Source organism: Thalassophryne amazonica, chromosome 19 (genome assembly GCF_902500255.1).
Source record: "Thalassophryne amazonica chromosome 19, fThaAma1.1, whole genome shotgun sequence".
NCBI classification, from domain to species: domain Eukaryota; kingdom Metazoa; phylum Chordata; class Actinopteri; order Batrachoidiformes; family Batrachoididae; genus Thalassophryne; species Thalassophryne amazonica.
In genome coordinates this window covers 40146460-40152459 of record NC_047121.1, presented here as the reverse complement: position 1 = coordinate 40152459, position 6000 = coordinate 40146460, and the positions used below count along the sequence as shown (strand labels likewise).

The following is a 6000-nucleotide window of genomic DNA, read 5'->3' as shown; positions in this document are numbered from 1 at the left end:
CATAACAACAGTCTGTAATAAATATTTAAGACAGCAGCCAGTAATACAGTACTACTCTGTTATTGGCACCCCTGAACTTTTAGTATACGATTGAAAATATGTTCAAAAACAATGTAATTTTTTTTTAATAATCAGAATGTTTACTAAGATGTCGAAAATTAATGAACAACAACATAAAACACAAAGGAACTAGGTCAGTTGGGGATCCACATCACAAAACCTCCCTAGGTCCTGGATGGCAACCATCCAGGCAGACAACTGATCCTTTCCCCACCCCTGGATCGAATTTTGGAAAACAAAGATGGAGGCCATAACAATCTTTGGAGAAAAAATTAATTTCAATTTATTTCATTTATATAGCGCTAAATCGCAACAAAGCTGCCTCAAGGTCGAAGCACTGGTTTTTGGTTTCCCCTTTTCATGAGCTTTCTAAAAATGTAGAATTTGCTAAATATCCAAAAAATAAATTTAAATAAATTACACAAGAAGCCTAATACAGCAACAAACATAATTATATAAACATAAAAAACAAAGAAAATATTTGCAAGATGAGAAAAAAAGCTATAACCGCATAAAGTTGTTATTCTTACATACTAAAAAAAACAAACAAAAAAACAAAGCAAAACAAAAAAACATTTCGCACTAATAGTTCCAGGCTTGTGTTTTCAGCTTGTGTAATACACCGTGTATTACGGTAAAAACAAAAAAAAAAAAAAAAAAAAAGGGGGCGGGCTCTGGCTTCCATGTGCGTCGCGTTTGATTGACATGGCGGAGTCTCCCAGTACGTGCCGCGCCGCGCCAGCAGACAGGCGAGACTCGAGCCTGGGAATAAAAAAAAAAAAACGCGCAGCCACGTCTGTTTGAAGACTATTTATTGCAGCGAGGTGAGTTCTTTTGCTATTGTCATTAATATTATTCTTTTTTTTTTATTTTGCCCTCCCGTCTCGGCTGGGCAAGCGGCCCCTCAGAGAGCCACACCCGCAGCGGGGCGCAAAGTTATTTGGAAGTGCGTGTGTGCGCGAGCGGGGAGCTGACGCCGGCAGTCTGGGCCACTTGGCCAGCTCAAAGGAAAAAGGAAAAAGTTCTTCACTGCTGCGCAGACAGACAGACAGACAGGGAGGAGGTGAAAACAAAACTTTTTTATCTCTTTATTCCCAAAACAGCCAGGACGAGTCGAAACGGCGAATCGGTCGACTTTTATTTCTTGACTTCAAAGTTGAGTCGGTCTCTGGAGGAGCCGCTGGTCTTTGTGGTCCGGATTTGTCCACTCGGACGAAAGGAAATGCGTTTTTGTCTCGCAGGACTTCGGATGGAGTGAGCGCACAGCAGGTGAAAGTCTTTTTTTTTTTTTAATTCTGGTTGTTTTCTTCTAACTTCTGTCCTCGCGCCGAGACGCGTCCTTTGTGCAGTTTTGCGGGTTTTTCGCACAGTCAGGAAACGAGCAGTTTTTTTTTTTTTTTTGTTTCGGTGGGAAAACCAAGGCTGTACTGGAAGATGCTCAGATTTGACACAGGAGGAGCTGGGGGTTTCGAAATCCTTGGCAGGATTTCTTGTTGTTTTGTTTTATTTGCACCAACGTTTTTTGTGGGGGCTTTAAAAGTTTGTTTAAGAGTTTCCAAAGTTTCTGTGCGACTTCAGAAGTCGGGAAAAGGAGAAGAAAAAAAAATCTTCGGAACTCCAGCATATCCTAGCATTCCTTCCAGCCAGTCTCTCTCTCTCCTCTTCCTCGTCATCTCTCAGTCCTCTCTCTCTCTCTCTCTCTCTCTCTCTCTCTCTCTCTCTGCCAAGCAAAGAAACGGCTACGTGTCTGTTTGTGCGGGGAAGACAAATCTCTCTCTCTCTCTCCGATGCAGACGTGGAAATCAACATTGGCCTTCTCTGTTGGAACGTTCGATTCCTCGATTTTTATGCTCCCACGCACACACTCGACCCACCTTCTCTCTCTCTCGCTCTCTCTCTCTTTCTTTGCAGACTTAAAGATGCCCTGTGATCCAGGGTTTTCCGGTTTTCCTTCTCCACGAAATAACGGGACTGTGTTTCATTGCCATGTTTAGTGGTGGAGGGGCTTTGGTTTTGGGAATAATTGATTTGGGAATATCCCCTGCTGTGCGCTGTGGATTCTGTGCGCACTTTGGAGACTGTCGGGGAACAGTACGTGCACACGCACGCTTGCTTGTTTTTTTTTTTTTGTTGTTTTTTTTGTGTGGAAGCAGTAGAAATCTGATCCCAAATATGTGACGTCAGACGACATTCCTTTGGTGGAAAGCTGATGCGTCCATGCTGTTTTTTTTTTTTCTTGTGGTGGAAATATTGTTATTTGAGATAGGCTATGGTGCTGTGCAAAAAAAAAAAAAAAAAACAACCAAAGGCAATAAAACACAGAAAGGAAAAAGTGCTAAACATTTGTGAAAGACTAAACAAAATAAATGTCTTAACTTTACCTTTAAATTTGTTTTACAGTGCATCCAGAAAGTATTCACAGAGCCTCACTTAATTTTTGCAAATTTATTAAAAATAGAAACCAAGAAATCACATGTACATAAGTTTTCACACCCTTTTCTCAATATTTTGTTGATGCACCTTTGGCAACAATTACAGCCTTAAGTTTCTTGAATGATTCCACAAGCTTGTTGCACCTATCTTTGGGCAGTTTTGCCCATTCCTCTTGCAGCACCTCCAAGCTCCATCAGGTTGGATGGGGAGCGTCGGTGCACAGCCATTTTCAGATCTCTCCAGAGATGTTCAGTCAGATTCAGGTATGGGCTCTGGCTGGGCCACTCAAGGACATTCACAGAGTTGTCCTGAAGCCACTCCTTTGATATCTTGACTGTGCTTAGGGTCACTATCCTGTTGAAAGATGAACCATTGCCCAGTCTGAGGTCTGGAGCAGGTTGTTCATCCAGAATGTCCTCTGTACATTGCTGCGTCATCTTTCCCTCATCCTGACTAGTCTCCAAGTTCCTGCCATGAGAAACATCCACACAACATGATGCTGCCACCACCATACTTCACTGTAGGGATGGTGCCTGTTTCCTCCAAACATGACACCTGGTATTTAGGCCATAGAGTTCCATCTTTGTCTTATCAGACCAGAGAATTTTGATTCTCATGGTCTGAGAATCCTTCAGGTGCCTTTTGGCAAACTCCCGATGGGCTGCCGTGTGCCTTTTACTAAGGAGTGGGTTCAGTTTGGCCACTCTAACCATGCAGGCCTGATTAGTGGATTGTTGCAGAGATGGTTGTCCTTCTGGAAGGTTCTTCTCTCTCCACAGAGGAATGCTGGAACTCTGACAGAGTGACCAGCGAGTTCTTGGTCACCTCCCTGACTAAGGCCCTTCTCCCCCAGTCGCTCAGTTTAGACGGGTGGCCAGCTCTAGGAAGAGTCCTGGAGCTGAACTTCTTCCATTTACAGATGATGGAGGCCACTGTGCTCATTGGGACCTTCAAAGCAGCAGAAATGTTTCTGTACCCTTCCCCAGATTTGTGCCCTGAGACAATCCGTCTCTGAGGTCTGCAGACAATTCCTCTGACTTCCTTCTTGGTTTGTGCGCTGACATGCACTGTTGGCTATGGGACCTTATATGTAGGTGTGTGCCTTTCCAGATCACATCCATCAACTGAATTTACCCCAGGTGGACTCCAATTAAGCAGTAGAAACATCTCAAGGAATGATCAGTGGAAACTGAATGCACCTGATCTCAATTTTGAGCTTCATGGGAAAGGCTATGAATAATTGTGTACATGTGATTTCTTAGTTTCTTTTATTTCAATAAATTTGCAAAAATAATATAATAAAAAAACTTTTCACATTGTCATTATGGGGAAGTGTGTGTAGAATTTTGAGGAAAAGAATGAATTTACTCCATTTTGGAATAAGGCTGTAACATAACAAAATGTGGAAAAACTGAAGCAATTTCAATTCAATTTATATTCATTTTTATTTCAATTTATTTCATTTATATATATATATGTTGAAGCGCTGTGAATACTTCTGGATGCACTGTAGGTGAACCTTCACCCGATGTTCTTTGTGCATCAGATCATTATTAAACATGATTATATTGCATGAAAATCTATGACATAGAGTCTCTAATATGAGGATGGGTTCAGCTTTTTGTGTTTTTGACTGTTGAATCAGAAAAAGGACCTTTCAGGACATCACCTTAGGCTTATGAAAATTTCAAGAGTTTTTTCCATTACTACTGCAGTGCCCATAGGAAGTATGTATTCCTATAGAAATGGGAGCGTGTTGACGATCTTTGTCTAAGCTGGCGTGTGAGAACGTTCCACCTTGTGATAACAAAGCAAGAAACACCTGTCTGTCTGTGTGTCTGTGGCTCGCATACCTGAGTGTTTGTGTGTATTTTATTTTATTTGTTTCTTTTGCTTCTCCCCCCATGAACACGTTAGAGATAGGCACCTGTTTAAGGCAGAGAGTGACTCATCTTCGTCTAAGGTGGCGCTGAGACAGTTCCGCCTTGTGCCATTAATAATGATCAGGACTTAAAAAAAAAAAGGTTTTTGATAATTAATCCCAAAATTTTCATCATAACAGATGCACATCTTCAGTGCCATGCGCAAGCCATATCCGAAAGCTGAGGCCGATCTGACAAGCAATCAGAGATGTGTGTGCCACATATACACACACACACACACAAATGCATCATTCTATATAGATAGATAACATTTGCATCAACATTTTATTGCATAAAAGACAAATAATAACAGGTAGTATAAAATACTTGCAGTTACAACCATATAACTGCTCTATATTGTTGTGTACATATAGAAAACCACTCAGTTGTGTTGTTTGTGTTGGACACACACCAGATAATTTCTGAAACGAAACTGATGGTTGCCAGAGTGACACATGTGGGTAGCTCATCAACCGATTTATGGAAAAAAAAAAGTTTGTTTTCCTGTTTGAGAGTGAGACCCAGTGACACTGCACAGTAATTAGTCAGTTTGATTAATGTTTTGATGGATATGATGAGCACTTTACCGCTTTTACCTGTGTAGTTGTACCTGTGTAGTTGTACCTTGTGTTGAATGCAAACTGAACAATTTCTGAAACACAACAGATGGTTGCCAGAGTGACATAAATGTGGGCAGCTCAACAATTGATCAATGAAAAAAAAGTTAATTTTTCTGTTTGCGAGAGTTTGAGAGTGAGTTTATCTGACAGAGAGAGACAGAAAAAGAAAGGTAGTAAGACACCTTGATAAGTCACTGGCTTAAGAGTTGAAGCCAGAGTTTCTTGTGGTGTAATGGATCATTGATCTGTGGCTTGTAGGTTCAGCCTGGATATTAATCACGGACTACCTGAAGGATTTACATGATAGTGTGAATTACAGATTTACTGTCATGGTGCAGTTTTTTTTAAAGTAATATTTGATGCAGAGTTGCAGGGAAATGGAACCCGTTTGTTCCCATGAACAGAGCATGTTTAAAGCTGCTGCCTTGCACTTGGCTTGACACACTTCGGGTTCCAAGCATGGAAAGAATCACTCCAAAATATGAAGAGTGGATGATGTAGTGAGCAACACGTTTCTGTCTGCTGTTGTGAACTCACTAAGTCAAGAGTGGGTGGAGTTGAGGTGGCTTGGAGCTCACTGAGCTCTGGGCGCCCCCCCCCCCCCTCCACTTTTCCTAGCTTTTGCCAAATGGTGTGCCACTCGGAAAGCAAATTTTATGTTTGTCTCCTATGTTTTTTGCAGTTGTGAAAAATGATCTGTGACTAAAAACAATGCAGTGATCCGAACCACAGGTGTTGTGATCTACTGCACCCCTCTTCTGTTTCTGTATGAGTTTATAATGCCTTTGCAATGTGGCGCCACCTTTATTTCAGGTGTTGAAGTGCAGTCTTTGTGCACAGATTGCTATGAAAGAACATGGAAACTACAGAATTCCAGGTACATGGATGGTCCATCACAGTGACAGCCACATCTGTTTGCGACCGAACAGTCCCCCCTAAAACTGGTCCGCCTTTTGCATCTGCGC

The 6000-nt window shown here is 41.7% G+C and overlaps 1 protein-coding gene across 3 annotated transcripts in view; it reads left to right on the top strand.

The window, feature by feature from the left end:
* Window positions 1–741: 741 nt before the first annotated feature.
* Window positions 742–6000, top strand: part of fndc3ba (fibronectin type III domain containing 3Ba) — a 240241-nt gene continuing 234982 nt past the window's right edge. For 2 of the 3 annotated variants that reach the window (XM_034159781.1, XM_034159779.1), the window contains exon 1: window positions 742–884. The gene's annotated coding sequence lies outside the window, so the exon portion shown is untranslated. Of the gene's footprint in view, window positions 885–1189; window positions 1330–6000 lie in introns of those variants that run through there. The other variant, XM_034159780.1, reaches the window with a different exon arrangement.